This window comes from Pseudophryne corroboree, chromosome 4 (genome assembly GCF_028390025.1).
Source record: "Pseudophryne corroboree isolate aPseCor3 chromosome 4, aPseCor3.hap2, whole genome shotgun sequence".
Lineage (NCBI taxonomy): Eukaryota > Metazoa > Chordata > Amphibia > Anura > Myobatrachidae > Pseudophryne > Pseudophryne corroboree.
In genome coordinates, this window is record NC_086447.1 from 198030190 (window position 1) to 198043979 (window position 13790).

The window sequence follows — 13790 nt, forward strand, 5'->3', positions numbered from 1 at the left end:
CCCAAACATGTGGAAACCCACGATCGTACTAGGGATTTTTAGGTCTTCAGTCTATTGCTCTCACAACTGAGCTATTTTGGCAAGCTATACTGATAAGAATGTCATTTTTTGGAGCTATAGATTTTGCAAACTGAAATAACAAAAAATGCTTTTCAAGATCAAAACCTGAACACAACAGTTTTTGCTGCTAAATTGCTATTCAGTAGCAAAAGCAAACACCCAAACATGCTAAACTACAGGATTGAACAAGACACCCATAGATCTTCAGTCTAATGTTCTCACAACTGAGCTATTTCGCCAAGCTCTACTAATAAGAAATTCTTTTATTGGGGCTAATGATAATGCAAACTGTAATAACATGAAATGTTCTTGAAGACCAGAACCTGAACACGGCAGTTTCTGCTGCTAAATTGCTATTCTGTAACAACAAAAAAAGCAACTAAATATGCCGAAACCCGTGATCGAACCAGGGACCTTCAGATCTTCAGTCTAACGCTCTCCAAACTGAGCTATTTCGGTTAATTGTGAAAGATGTAAAGTCTTATTTGGGGTTTAGGGTGTTTAAGATAAGGCAAACTGAAAGCACATCAAGTGTCCTAGAGGGCGAAACCTGAAAATGAAAGTTTCTGCTGCTAAATTTCTTTTTGCTGAATTGCTACTCAGTAACAAAATGCAAACACCCAAACATGTGGAAACCCACGATCGTACTAGGGATTTTTAGGTCTTCAGTCTATTGCTCTCACAACTGAGCAATTTTGGCAAGCTATACTGATAAGAATGTCATTTTTTGGAGCTATAGATTTTGCAAACTGAAATAACAAAAAATGCTTTTCAAGATCAAAACCTGAACACAACAGTTTTTGCTGCTAAATTGCTATTCAGTAGCAAAAGCAAACACCCAACCATGCTAAACTACAGGATTGAACAAGACACTCTTAGATCTTCAGTCTAATGTTCTCACAACTGAGCTATTTCGCCAAGCTCTACTAAAAAGAAATTCTTTTATTGGGGATAATGATAATGCAAACTGTAATAACATGAAATGTTCTTGAAGACCAGAACCTGAACACGGCAGTTTCTGCTGCTAAATTGCTATTCTGTAACAAAAAAACAGCAACTAAATATGCCGAAAACCCGGCATCGAACCAGGGACCTTTAGATCTCCAGTCTAACACTCTCCCAACTGAGCTATTTCGGCTAATTGTGAAAGCTGTCAAGTCTTATTTGGGGTTTTAGGTTGGGGTAAAAAAGAGCATCAAGTGTTCTTGAAGAGCAACACCTGATAATGACAGATTCTGCTGGTAAGATCAAAGATCAAGATCAAAACCTGAATACAACAGTTTTTGTTGCTAAATTGCTGTTCAGTAGCAAAAGCAAACACCCAACCATGCTAAACCCCAGGATTCAACAAGACACCCTAAGATCTTCAGTCTAATGTTCTCACAACTGAGTTATTTCGCCAAGCTCTACTAATAAGAAATTCTTTTATTGGGGCTAATGATAATGTAAACTGTAATAACATGAAATGTTCTTGAAGACCAGAACCTGAACACGGCAGTTTCTGCTGCTAAATTGCTATTCTGTAACAAAAAAATGCCGAAACCCGGGATCGAACCAGGGACCTTTAGATCTTCAGTCTAACGCTCTCCCAACTGAGCTATTTCGGCTAATTGTGAAAGATGTGAAGTCTTATTTGGGGTTTTAGGTTGGGGGAAAAAAGAGCATCAAGTGTTCTTGAAGAGCAACACCTGATAATGAAAGATTCTGCTGGTAAATTGCTATTCTGTAACAAAAATACAGCAACTAAACATGACGAAACCAGGGATCGAACCAGAGACCTTTAAATCTTCAATCTAACGCTCTCCCAACTGAGCTATAGCGGATAAGTCTGACATTTGGAAAGTCTTTTTTGGTGTTTAAGATAAGGCAAACTGAAAGCACATCAAGTGTCCTAGAGGGCGAAACCTGAAAATGAAAGTTTCTGCTGCTAAATTTCTTTTTGCTGAATTGCTACTCAGTTACAAAATGCAAACACCCAAACATGTGGAAACCCACGATCGTACTAGGGACTTTTAGGTCTTCAGTCTATTGCTCTCACAACTGAGCTATTTTGGCAAGCTATACTGATAAGAATGTCTTTTTTTTAGCTAAAGATTTTGCAAACTGAAATAACATAAAATGCTTTTCAAGATCAAAACCTGAACACAACAGTTTTTTCTGCTAAATTGCTATTCAGTAGCAAAAGCAAACACCCAACCATGCTAAACCCCAGGATTCAACAAGACACCCTTAGATCTTCAGTCTAATGTTCTCACAGCTGAGCTATTTCGCCAAGCTCTACTAATAAGAAACTCTTTTATTGGGGCTAATAATAATGCAAACTGTAATAACATGAAATGTTCTTGAAGACCAGAACCTGAACACGGCAGTTTCTGCTGCTAAATTGCTATTCTGTAACAAAAAACACAGCAACTAAATATGCCGAAACCCAGGGACCTTTAGACCTTCAGTCTAACGCTCTCCCAAGTGAGCTATTTCGGCTAATTGTGAAAGATGCGAAGTCGTATTTGGGGTTTTAGGTTGGGAGAAAAAAGAGCATCAAGTGTTCTTGAAGAGCAACACCTGATAATTAAAGATTCTGCTGGTAAATTGCTATTCTGTAACAAAAATATAGCAACTAAACATGCCGAAACCCAGGATCGAAACAGGGACCTTTAGATCTTCAGTCTAATGCTCTCCCAACTGACATTTGAAAGTCTTTTTTGGTGTTTAAGATAAGGCAAACTGAAAGAACATCAAGTGTCCTAGAGGGCAAAACCTGAAAATGAAAGTTTCTGCTGCTAAATTTCTTTTTGCTGAATTGCTACTCAGTAACAAAATGCAAACACCCAAACATGTGGAAACCCACGATCGTACTAGGGATTTTTAGGTCTTCAGTCTATTGCTCTCACAACTGAGCTATTTTGGCAAGCTATACTGATAAGAATGTCATTTTTTGGAGCTATAGATTTTGCAAACTGAAATAACAAAAAATGCTTTTCAAGATCAAAACCTGAACACAACAGTTTTTGCTGCTAAATTGCTATTCAGTAGCAAAAGCAAACACCCAAACATGCTAAACTACAGGATTGAACAAGACACCCATAGATCTTCAGTCTAATGTTCTCACAACTGAGCTATTTCGCCAAGCTCTACAAATAAGAAATTCTTTTATTGGGGCTAATGATAATGCAAACTGTAATAACATGAAATGTTCTTGAAGACCAGAACCTGAACACGGCAGTTTCTGCTGCTAAATTGCTATTCTGTAGCAACAAAAAAAGCAACTAAATATGCCGAAACCCGTGATCGAACCAGGGACCTTCAGATCTTCAGTCTAACGCTCTCCAAACTGAGCTATTTCAGCTAATTGTGAAAGATGTAAAGTCTTATTTGGGGTTTAGGGTGTTTAAGATAAGGCAAACTGAAAGCACATCAAGTGTCCTAGAGGGCGAAACCTGAAAATGAAAGTTTCTGCTGCTAAATTTCTTTTTGCTGAATTGCTACTCAGTAACAAAATGCAAACACCCAAACATGTGGAAACCCACGATCGTACTAGGGACTTTAAGGTCTTCAGTCTATTGCTCTCACAACTGAGCTATTTTGGCAAGCTATACTGATAAGAATGTCTTTTTTTTGGAGCTAAAGATTTTGCAAACTGAAATAACATAAAATTCTTTTCAAGATCAAAACCTGAACACAACAGTTTTTGCTGCTAAATTGCTATTCAGTAGCAAAAGCAAACACCCAACCATGCTAAACCCCAGGATTGAACAAGACACCCATAGATCTTCAGTCTAATGTTCTCACAACTGAGCTATTTCGCCAAGCTCTACTAATAAGAAATTCTTTTATTGGGGCTAATGATAATGCAAACTGTAATAACATGAAATGTTCTTGAAGACCAGAACCTGAACACGGCAGTTTCTGCTGCTAAATTGCTATTCTGTAACAACAAAAAAAGCAACTAAATATGCCGAAACCCGTGATCGAACCAGGGACCTTCAGATCTTCAGTCTAACGCTCTCCAAACTGAGCTATTTCGGTTAATTGTGAAAGATGTAAAGTCTTATTTGGGGTTTAGGGTGTTTAAGATAAGGCAAACTGAAAGCACATCAAGTGTCCTAGAGGGCGAAACCTGAAAATGAAAGTTTCTGCTGCTAAATTTCTTTTTGCTGAATTGCTACTCAGTAACAAAATGCAAACACCCAAACATGTGGAAACCCACGATCGTACTAGGGACTTTAAGGTCTTCAGTCTATTGCTCTCACAACTGAGCTATTTTGGCAAGCTATACTGATAAGAATGTCTTTTTTTTGGAGCTAAAGATTTTGCAAACTGAAATAACATAAAATTCTTTTCAAGATCAAAACCTGAACACAACAGTTTTTGCTGCTAAATTGCTATTCAGTAGCAAAAGCAAACACCCAACCATGCTAAACCCCAGGATTGAACAAGACACCCATAGATCTTCAGTCTAATGTTCTCACAACTGAGCTATTTCGCCAAGCTCTACTGATAAGAAATTATTTTATTGGGGCTAATGATAATGCAAACTGTAATAACATGAAATGTTCTTGAAGACCAGAACCTGAACACGGCAGTTTCTGCTGCTAAATTGCTATTCTGTAACAAAAAAAACAGCAACTAAATATGCCAAAAACCTGGCATCGAACCAGGGACCTTTAGATCTTCAGTCTAACGCTCTCCCAACTGAGCAATTTTGGCTTTTTGTGAAAGATGTGAAGTCTTATTTGGGGTTTTAGGTTGGGGAAAAAAAGAGCATCAAGTGTTCTTGAAGAGCAACAGCTGATAATGAAAGATTCTGCAGGTAAATTGCTATTCTGTAACAAAAACACAGCAACTAAATATGCCAAAACCCAGGATCGAACCAGGGACCTTCAGATCTTCAGTCTAACGCTCTACCAACTGAGCTATTTCGACTAATTGTGAAAGATGTGAAGTTGTATTTGGGGTTTTAGGTTGGGGAAAAAAAGAGCATCAAGTGTTCTTGAAGAGCAACACCTGATAATGAAATATTCTGCTGGTAAATTGCTATTCTGTAACAAAAATACAGCAACTAAAACATGCCGAAACCCGGGATCGAACCAGGGACCTTTAGAGCTTCAATTTAACGCTCTCCCAACTGAGTTATTGCGGCTAAGTCTGACATTTGGAAAGTCTTTTTTGGTGTTTAAGATAAGGCAAACTGAAAGCACATCAAGTGTCCTAGAGGGCGAAACCTGAAAATGAAAGTTTCTGCTGCTAAATTGCTATTCAGTAGCAATAGCAAACACCCAACCATGCTAAACTACAGGATTGAACAAGACACCCTTAGATCTTCAGTCTAATGTTCTCACAACTGAGCTATTTCGCCAAGCTCTACTAATAAGAAATTATTTTATTGGGGCTAATAATAATGCAAACTGTAATAACATGAAATGTTCTTGAAGACCAGAACCTGAACACGGCAGTTTCTGCTGCTAAATTGCTATTCTGTAACAAAAAACACAGCAACTAAACATGCCGAAACCCAGGATCGAACCAGTGACCTTTAGATTTTCAGTCTAACGCTCTCCCAACTGAGCTATTTCGGCTAATTGTGAAAGATGATAAGTCGTATTTGGGGTTTTAGGTTGGGGGAAAAAAGAGCATCAAGTGTTCTTGAAGAGCAATACCTGATAATGAAAGATTCTGCTGGTAAATTGCTATTTTGTAACAAAAAAACAGCAACTAAATATTCCAAATCCCGGGATCGAACCAGGGACCTTTAGATCTTCAATCTTACGCTCTCCCAACTGAGCTATTTCGGCTAATTGTGAAAGATGTAAATTCGTATTGGGGAAAAAAGAGCATCGAGTGTTCTTGAAGAGCAACACCTGATAATGAAAGATTCTGCTGGTAAATTGCAATTCTGTAACAAAAATACAGCAATTAAACATGCCAAAACCTAGGATCGAACCAGGCACCTTTAGATCTTCATTATAAGGTTCTCCCAACTGAGCTACTTCGGCTAACTCTGAAAGTCTCGAAGTCTTTTTTGGTGTTTAAGATAAGGCAAACTGAAAGAATATCAAGTGTCCTAGAGGTCGAAACCTGAAAATGAAAGTTTCTGTTACTAAATTTCTTTTTGCTGAATTGCTACTCAGTAACAAAATGCAAACACCCAAACATGTGGAAACCCATGATCAAACTAGGGACTTTTTGTTCTTCAGTCTATTGCTCTCACAACTGAGCTATTTTGGCAAGCTCTACTGATAAGAATGTCTTTTTTTGGAGCTAAAGATTTTGCAAACTGAAATAACATAAAATGCTCTTCAAGATCAAAACCTGAACACGACAGTTTTTGCTGCTAAATTGCTATTCAGTAGCAAAAGCAAACACCCAACCATGCTAAACCACAGGATTGAACAAGACACCCTTAGATCTTCAGTCTAATGTTCTCACAACTGAGCTATTTCACCAAGCTCTACTAATAAGAAATTCTTTTATTGGGGCTAATGATAATGCAAACTATTATAACATGAAATGTTCTAGAAGACAAGAACCTGAACACGGCAGTTTCTGCTGCTAAATTGCTTTTCTGTAACAAAAAAAAAAGAAACTAAATATGCCAAAACACGGGATCGAACCAGGGACTCTCAGATCTTCAATCTAACGCTCTCCCAACTGAGCTATTTCGGATAATGGTGAAAGAAGGGGAAGTCTTATTTGGGGTTTTAGGTTGGGAAAACTAAAAGAACATCAAGTGTTCTTGAAGAGCAACACCTGATAATGAAAGATTCTGCTGGTAAATTGCTATTCTGTAACAAAAATACAGCAACTAAACATGCCGAAACCCGGGATCGAACCAGGGACCTTTAGATCTTCAATCTAACGCTCTCCCAACTGAGTTATTGCGGCTAAGTCTGACATTTGGAAAGTCTTTTTTGGTGTTTAAGATAAGGCAAACTGAAAGCACATCAAGTGTCCTAGAGGGCGAAACCTGAAAATGAAAGTTTCTGCTGCTAAATTTCTTTTTGCTGAATTGCTACTCAGTAACAAAATGCAAACACCCAAACATGTGGAAACCCACGATCGTACTAGGGACTTTTAGGTCTTCAGTCTATTGCTCTCACAACTGAGCTATTTTGGCAAGCTATACTGATAAGAATGTCTTTTTTTTTTAGCTAAAGATTTTGCAAACTGAAATAACATAAAATGCTTTTCAAGATCAAAACCTGAACACAACAGTTTTTGCTGCTAAATTGCTATTCAGTAGCAAAAGCAAACACCCAACCATGCTAAACCACAGGATTGAACAAGACACCCTTAGATCTTCAGTCTAATGTTGTCACAACTGAGCTATTTCGCCAAGCTCTACTAATAAGAAATTATTTTATTGGGGCTAATAATAATGCAAACTGTAATAACATGAAATGTTCTTGAAGACCAGAACCTGAACACGGCAGTTTCTGCTGCTAAATTGCTATTCTGTAACAAAAAACACAGCAACTAAATATGCCGAAACCCAGGATCGAACCAGTGACCTTTAGATCTTCAGTCTAACGCTCTCCCAACTGAGCTATTTCGGCTAATTGTGAAAGATGTGAAGTTGTATTTGGGGTTTTAGGTTGGGGAAAAAAAGAGCATCAAGTGTTCTTGAAGAGCAATACCTGATAATGAAAGATTCTGCTGGTAAATTGCTATTCTGTAACAAAAAAACAGCAACTAAATATTCCAAATCCCGGGATCGTACCAGGGACCTTTAGATCTTCAATCTTACGCTCTCCCAACTGAGCTATTTCGGCTAATTGTGAAAGATGTGAAGTCGTATTGGGGAAAAAAGAGCATCAAGTGTTCTTGAAGAGCAACACCTGATAATGAAAGATTCTGCTGGTAAATTGCAATTCTGTAACAAAAATACAGCAACTAAACATGCCAAAACCTAGGATCGAACCAGGCACCTTTAGATCTTCATTATAAGGTTCTCCCAACTGAGCTACTTCGGCTAACTCTGAAAGTCTCGAAGTCTTTTTTGGTGTTTAAGATAAGGCAAACTGAAAGAATATCAAGTGTCCTAGAGGGCGAAACCTGAAAATGAAAGTTTCTGTTACTAAATTTCTTTTTGCTGAATTGCTACTCAGTAACAAAATGCAAACACCCAAACATGTGGAAACCCATGATCAAACTAGGGACTTTTTGTTCTTCAGTCTATTGCTCTCACAACTGAGCTATTTTGGCAAGCTCTACTGATAAGAATGTCTTTTTTTGGAGCTAAAGATTTTGCAAACTGAAATAACATAAAATGCTCTTCAAGATCAAAACCTGAACACGACAGTTTTTGCTGCTAAATTGCTATTCAGTAGCAAAAGCAAACACCCAACCATGCTAAACCACAGGATTGAACAAGACACCCTTAGATCTTCAGTCTAATGTTCTCACAACTGAGCTATTTCGCCAAGCTCTACTAATAAGAAATTCTTTTATTGGGGCTAATGATAATGCAAACTATTATAACATGAAATGTTCTAGAAGACCAGAACCTGAACATGGCAGTTTCTGCTGCTAAATTGCTTTTCTGTAACAAAAAAAAAACAGCAACCAAATATGCCGAAACCCAGGATCAAACCAGGGACTCTTAGATCTTCAGTCTAACGCTCTCCCAACTGAGCTATTTCGGATAATGGTAAAAGAAGGGGAAGTCTTATTTGGGGTTTTAGGTTGGGAAAACTAAAAGAACATCAAGTGTTCTTGAAGAGCAACACCTGATAATGAAAGATTCTGCTGGTAAATTGCTATTCTGTAACAAAAATACAGCAACTAAACATGCCAAAACCCGGGATCGAACCAGGGAACTTTAGATCTTCAGTCTTATGCTCTCCCAACTGAGCTATTTTGGCTAATTATGAAACATGCAAGGTCTTATTTGGGGTTTAAGAATGGGAAAACTAAAAGAACATCAAGTGTTCTTGAAGAGCGACACCTGATAATGAAATATTCTGCTGGTAAATTGCTATTCTGTAACAAAAGTACAGCAAAAAAACATGCCGAAACCCGGGATTGAACCAGGGACCTTTAGATCTACAGTCTAATGCTCTCCCAACTGAGCTATTTCGGCTAAGTCTGACATTTACAAAGTCTTTTTTGGTGTTTAAGATAAGGCAAACTGAAAGCACATCAAGTGTCCTAGAGGGTGAAACCTGAAAATGAAAGTTTCTGCTGCTAAATTTCTTTTTGCTGAATTGCTACTCAGTAACAAAATGCAAACACCCAAACATGTGGAAGCCCACGATCATACTAGGGACTTTAAGGTCTTCCGTCTATTGCTCTCACAACTGAGCTATTTTGGCAAGTTCTACTGATAAGAATGTCTTTTTTTGGAGTTAAAGATTTTGCAAACTGAAATAACATAAAATGCTTTTCAAGATCAAAACCTGAACACGACAGTTTTTCCTGCTAAATTGCTATTCAGTAGCAAACGCAAACACCCAACCATGCTAAACCCCAGGATTGAACAAGGCACCCTTAGATCTTCAGTCTAATGTTCTCACCACTGAGCTATTTCGCCAAGCTCTACTAATAAGAAATTCGTGGAGGCCACACACAGTAGTGAGCCTCATTTTGACTTGTTTTAAGGACATTACATCAAAGTTGGATCAGCCTGTAGTGTGTTTTTCCACTTTAATTTTGAGGGCGACTCCAAATCCAGACCTCCATGGGTTAATAAATTTGATTTCCATTGATAATTTTTGTGTGATTTTGTTGTCCACACATTCAACTATGTAAAGAACAAAGTATTTAATAAGAATATTTCATTCATTCAGATCTAGGATGTGTTATTTTAGTGTTCCCTTTATTTTTTTGAGCAGTGTATATCAGTTAATTGTATAATTGATAATTTTATCTTGGAAGTGATGGCACACTGGTGTTTTTTCTAACAGGAAGCACTTCTACCATCCAACTAATGGTGTTTGGTTAATGGCTGGGTACGTTTGAGGCTCATCTCACAGCAGCTCATTAGCATTTCATTCGGGATGCAGTCAAGATGCCGGCGTTTGGCATCCCGACGGTTGGATAGCTGACGCCAACATCCCGAAACTGCTCAGAATGCTGATGCTGGCATTCCAACATAGATAGCGATGCAGAATGACAAAATCCGGATCGAGTTGGTGCCAAAGTCTCCACTGGCAAGCCGCGTGGGAGGGTTAAGTTGCGAGGGTGGGAGAGTTAGGGTTAGGCTGCAGGGAGGGAGATTAGGAAGGGTGGGTTAGGGTTAGGCACTACTGAAGAGGCTTTTGGGGGGCGGGTTAAGGTCAGGCTGTGGGAAAGGTGGGTTAGGGAGGAGGTATGGTGTAACGTGAATACGAGACACTACTGTATAGGGTAATGTGAATAAGGGACACTACTGTGTGGCATAATTTGAATGGAAGCACTATTGTGTCCACACCCTTCCCCCACAAGACCATGCCCCACTTCCAATACTCACACCTTATTCCAAAAGTGTGTAGGGGGGGCACTAGCCCCTTACTTTGCCAGGGGTGCTCGGACCCCTAGATACACCCCTGCTCACAACTGAGCTATTTTGGCAAGCTCTACTGATGAGAATGGCTTTTTTTGGAGCTAAAGATTTTGCAAACTGAAATAATTTAAAATGCTCTTTAAGACCAGTCCTGAACACGGCAGTTTCTGCTGCTAAATTGCTATTCTGTAACAAAAAAAACAGCAACTAAATATGCCGAAACCCGGGATCTTTAGATCTTCAGTCTAACGCTCTGCCAACTGAGCTTTTTTGGCTAATAGTAAAAAATAAAAAGGCTTATTTGGGGTTTGAGATTGGGCAAACTAAAAGAACATCAAGTGTTTTTGAAGAGCTACACCTAATAATGAAAGATTCTGCTGGTAAATTGCTATTCTGTAACAAAAAAACAGCAACTAAACATGCCGAAACCCAGGATCTATTCAGGGACTTTTAAATCTTCAGTCTAACGCTCTCCCAACTGAGTTATTTTGGCTAACTTTGAAAGTAGGTTAGTCTTTTTTGGTGTTTAAGATAAGGCAAACTGAAAGACTGTCAAGTGTTCTAGAAACAGAAACCTGAAAATTAAAGTTTCTGCTGCTAAATTGCTTTTTGCTACGCAGTAACCAAATGCAAACACCCAAACATGTGGAAACCCACGATCGTACTAGGGACTTTAAGGTCTTCAGTCTATTGCTCTCACAACTGAGCTATTTTGGCAAGCTGTACTGATGAGAATGTCTTTTTTTGGAGCTAAAGATTTTACAAACTAAAATAACATAAAATTCTCTTCAAGATCAAAACCTGAACACAACAGTTTTTGCTGCTAAATTGCTATTCAGTAGCAAAAAGCAAACACCCAACCATGCTAAAACCCAGGATTGAACAAGGCACCTTTAGATCTTAAATGTTACATTCTCAAAACAGAACTATTTCGCCAAGCTCTACTGATATTTTTTTTATTGGTGCTAATGATGATGCAAACTGTAATAATATGAAATGTTCTTGAAGACCAGAACCTGAACATGGAAGGGTCTGCTGGTACATTGCTATTCTGTAATAAAAAAAGCAACTAAATATGCTGAAACCCAAGAACAAACCAGGGACCTTTAGCTCTTCAGTCTAACGCCCTCCAAACTGAGCTATTTCGACTAATTGTGAAAGATACAAAGTCTTATTTGAGGTTTAAGATTGATCAAACTAAAAGAACATCAAGTGTTCTTGAAGAGCGACACCTGATAATGAAAGATTCTGCTGGTAAATTGCTATTCTGTAACAAAAAACAGCAACTAAACATGCCAAAACTCGGGATCTATCAAGGGACCTTAAGATCTTCAGTCTTAACGCTCTCCCAACTGAGCTATTTTGGATAAATACAAAAGTGACAAAGTCTTTTTTGGGGTTTAAGATTAGGCAAACTAAAAGAATATCAAGTGTTCTTGAAGAGCAACACCTGATAATGAAAGATTCTGCTGGTAAATTGCTGTTCTGTAACAAAAAAACAGCAACTAAACATGCCGAATCCCGGGATCTATCCAGAGACCTTTAGATATTCAGTCTAACGCTCTCCCAACTGTGCTTTTTTTTATCTAACTTTGAAAGTAGCAAAGTTTTTTGGGGGTTTTTAAGATAAGGCAAACTGAAAGAACGTCAAGTGTTCTAGAGAGCAAAATCTGAAAATGAAAGTTTCTGCTGCTAAATTGCTTTTTGCTGAATTGCTACTCAGTAAAAAAATGCAAACACCCAAACATGTGGAAACCCACGATCGTACTAGGTACTTTAAGGTCTTCAGTCTATTGCTCTCACAACTGAGCTATTTTGGCAAGCTCTACTGATGAGAATGTCTTTTTTTGGAGCTTAACATTTTGCAAACTGAAATAACATAACATGCCCTTCAAGATCAAAACCTGAAAATGACAGTTTTTGCTGCTAAATTGCTATTCAGTAGCAAAAGCAAACAACCAACCATGCTAAACCCCAGGATTGAACAAAGCACCCTTAGATCTTCAGTCTAACACTCTTTCAACTGAGCTATTTCGGCTACCTGTGAAAATGCCAAAGTCGTTTTTGGGGTTTAAGATTGAGCAAACTAAAAGAACATCAAGTGTTCTTGAAGAGCTATACCTGATAATGAAAGATTCTGCTGTTAAAATTGCTATTCTGTAACAAAAAAACAGCAACTAAACATGCCTAATACCGGGATCGAAAAAAGGACCTTTAGGTCTTCAGTCTAACGTTCTCCCAACTGTGCTATTTCGGCTAAGTCTGACAGTAACAGTCTTTTTTGATGTTTAAGATAATGCAAACTGAAAGAACATCAAGTGTTCTAGAGGGCGAAACCTGAAAATGAATGTTTCTGCTGCTAAATTGCTTTTTGCTGAATTGCTATTCCGTAACCAAATGCAAACACCCAAACATGTTGAAACCCACGATCGAACTAGGGAATTTTAGGTTTTCAGTCTATTGCTCTCACAACTCAGCTATTTTGGCAAGCTCTACTGATGAGAATGTCTTTTTCTGGAGCTAAAGATTTTGCAAACTGAAATAACATAAAATGCTCTTTAAGACCAGTACCTTAACACGGCAGTTTCTGCTGCTAATTTGCTATTCTGTAACAAAAAAACAGCAACTAAATATGCTGAAACCCGGGATCTTTAGATCTGCAGTCTAACGCTCTCCCAACTGAGCTATTTCGGCTAATTGTGAAACATACAAAGTCTTATTTGGGGTTTAAGATTGGGCAAACTTAGAAACATCAAGTGTTCTTGAAGAGCGATACCTGACAATGAAAGACTCTTCTGCTAAATTGCTTTTCTGTAACAAAAAACAGCAAGTAAATATGCCGAAACCTGGGATTGAACCAGGGACCTTTAGATCTTCAGTCTAACGGTCTCCCAATTTAGTTATTTCGGCTACCTGTGAAACTTCTCAAGTATTTTTGGGGGTTTAAGATTGGGCAAACTAAAAGAACATCAAATGTTCTTGAAGAGCGACACCTGATAATGAAATATTTTGCTGGTAAATTGCTATTCTGTATCAAAAACACAGCAACTAAACATGCCGAAACCTGATATTGAACCAGGGAACTTTAGATCTCCAGTTTTAGGCTCTCCCAACTGAGCTATTTTGGCTAACTGTGAAAGTTACAAACTCTTTTTTGGGGTTTAAGATTGGGCAAACTAAAAGAACATCAAGTGTTCTTGAAGAGCGACACCTGATAATGAAAGATTCTGCTTGTAAATTGCTATTCTAT

General features: G+C 38.2%; 16 non-coding genes across 16 annotated transcripts; all 16 read right to left on the reverse strand.

Annotated features, from left to right (window-relative positions):
• Window positions 1-446: 446 nt before the first annotated feature.
• Window positions 447-519, reverse strand: TRNAF-GAA (transfer RNA phenylalanine (anticodon GAA)). Its single transcript has one exon. It is a non-coding gene; the product is annotated as a tRNA-Phe (tRNA).
• A 605-nt stretch (window positions 520-1124) lies between these two features.
• On the reverse strand, window positions 1125-1198 carry TRNAS-GGA (transfer RNA serine (anticodon GGA)). The gene has a single exon. It is a non-coding gene; the product is annotated as a tRNA-Ser (tRNA).
• A 396-nt stretch (window positions 1199-1594) lies between these two features.
• TRNAF-GAA (transfer RNA phenylalanine (anticodon GAA)) lies at window positions 1595-1667 on the reverse strand. Its single transcript has one exon. It is a non-coding gene; the product is annotated as a tRNA-Phe (tRNA).
• Window positions 1668-3333: 1666 nt separating this feature from the next.
• Window positions 3334-3406, reverse strand: TRNAF-GAA (transfer RNA phenylalanine (anticodon GAA)). The gene has a single exon. It is a non-coding gene; the product is annotated as a tRNA-Phe (tRNA).
• Window positions 3407-4013: 607 nt separating this feature from the next.
• TRNAF-GAA (transfer RNA phenylalanine (anticodon GAA)) lies at window positions 4014-4086 on the reverse strand. The gene has a single exon. It is a non-coding gene; the product is annotated as a tRNA-Phe (tRNA).
• Window positions 4087-4693: 607 nt separating this feature from the next.
• TRNAF-GAA (transfer RNA phenylalanine (anticodon GAA)) lies at window positions 4694-4767 on the reverse strand. Its single transcript has one exon. It is a non-coding gene; the product is annotated as a tRNA-Phe (tRNA).
• Window positions 4768-4910: 143 nt separating this feature from the next.
• TRNAF-GAA (transfer RNA phenylalanine (anticodon GAA)) lies at window positions 4911-4983 on the reverse strand. Its single transcript has one exon. It is a non-coding gene; the product is annotated as a tRNA-Phe (tRNA).
• A 144-nt stretch (window positions 4984-5127) lies between these two features.
• Window positions 5128-5200, reverse strand: TRNAF-GAA (transfer RNA phenylalanine (anticodon GAA)). Its single transcript has one exon. It is a non-coding gene; the product is annotated as a tRNA-Phe (tRNA).
• A 363-nt stretch (window positions 5201-5563) lies between these two features.
• Window positions 5564-5636, reverse strand: TRNAF-GAA (transfer RNA phenylalanine (anticodon GAA)). The gene has a single exon. It is a non-coding gene; the product is annotated as a tRNA-Phe (tRNA).
• A 143-nt stretch (window positions 5637-5779) lies between these two features.
• On the reverse strand, window positions 5780-5852 carry TRNAF-GAA (transfer RNA phenylalanine (anticodon GAA)). Its single transcript has one exon. It is a non-coding gene; the product is annotated as a tRNA-Phe (tRNA).
• Window positions 5853-6869: 1017 nt separating this feature from the next.
• Window positions 6870-6942, reverse strand: TRNAF-GAA (transfer RNA phenylalanine (anticodon GAA)). The gene has a single exon. It is a non-coding gene; the product is annotated as a tRNA-Phe (tRNA).
• Window positions 6943-7540: 598 nt separating this feature from the next.
• Window positions 7541-7613, reverse strand: TRNAF-GAA (transfer RNA phenylalanine (anticodon GAA)). Its single transcript has one exon. It is a non-coding gene; the product is annotated as a tRNA-Phe (tRNA).
• Window positions 7614-8629: 1016 nt separating this feature from the next.
• Window positions 8630-8702, reverse strand: TRNAF-GAA (transfer RNA phenylalanine (anticodon GAA)). The gene has a single exon. It is a non-coding gene; the product is annotated as a tRNA-Phe (tRNA).
• A 146-nt stretch (window positions 8703-8848) lies between these two features.
• Window positions 8849-8921, reverse strand: TRNAF-GAA (transfer RNA phenylalanine (anticodon GAA)). Its single transcript has one exon. It is a non-coding gene; the product is annotated as a tRNA-Phe (tRNA).
• Window positions 8922-9066: 145 nt separating this feature from the next.
• Window positions 9067-9139, reverse strand: TRNAY-GUA (transfer RNA tyrosine (anticodon GUA)). Its single transcript has one exon. It is a non-coding gene; the product is annotated as a tRNA-Tyr (tRNA).
• Window positions 9140-13377: 4238 nt separating this feature from the next.
• On the reverse strand, window positions 13378-13450 carry TRNAF-GAA (transfer RNA phenylalanine (anticodon GAA)). The gene has a single exon. It is a non-coding gene; the product is annotated as a tRNA-Phe (tRNA).
• Window positions 13451-13790: the final 340 nt, after the last annotated feature.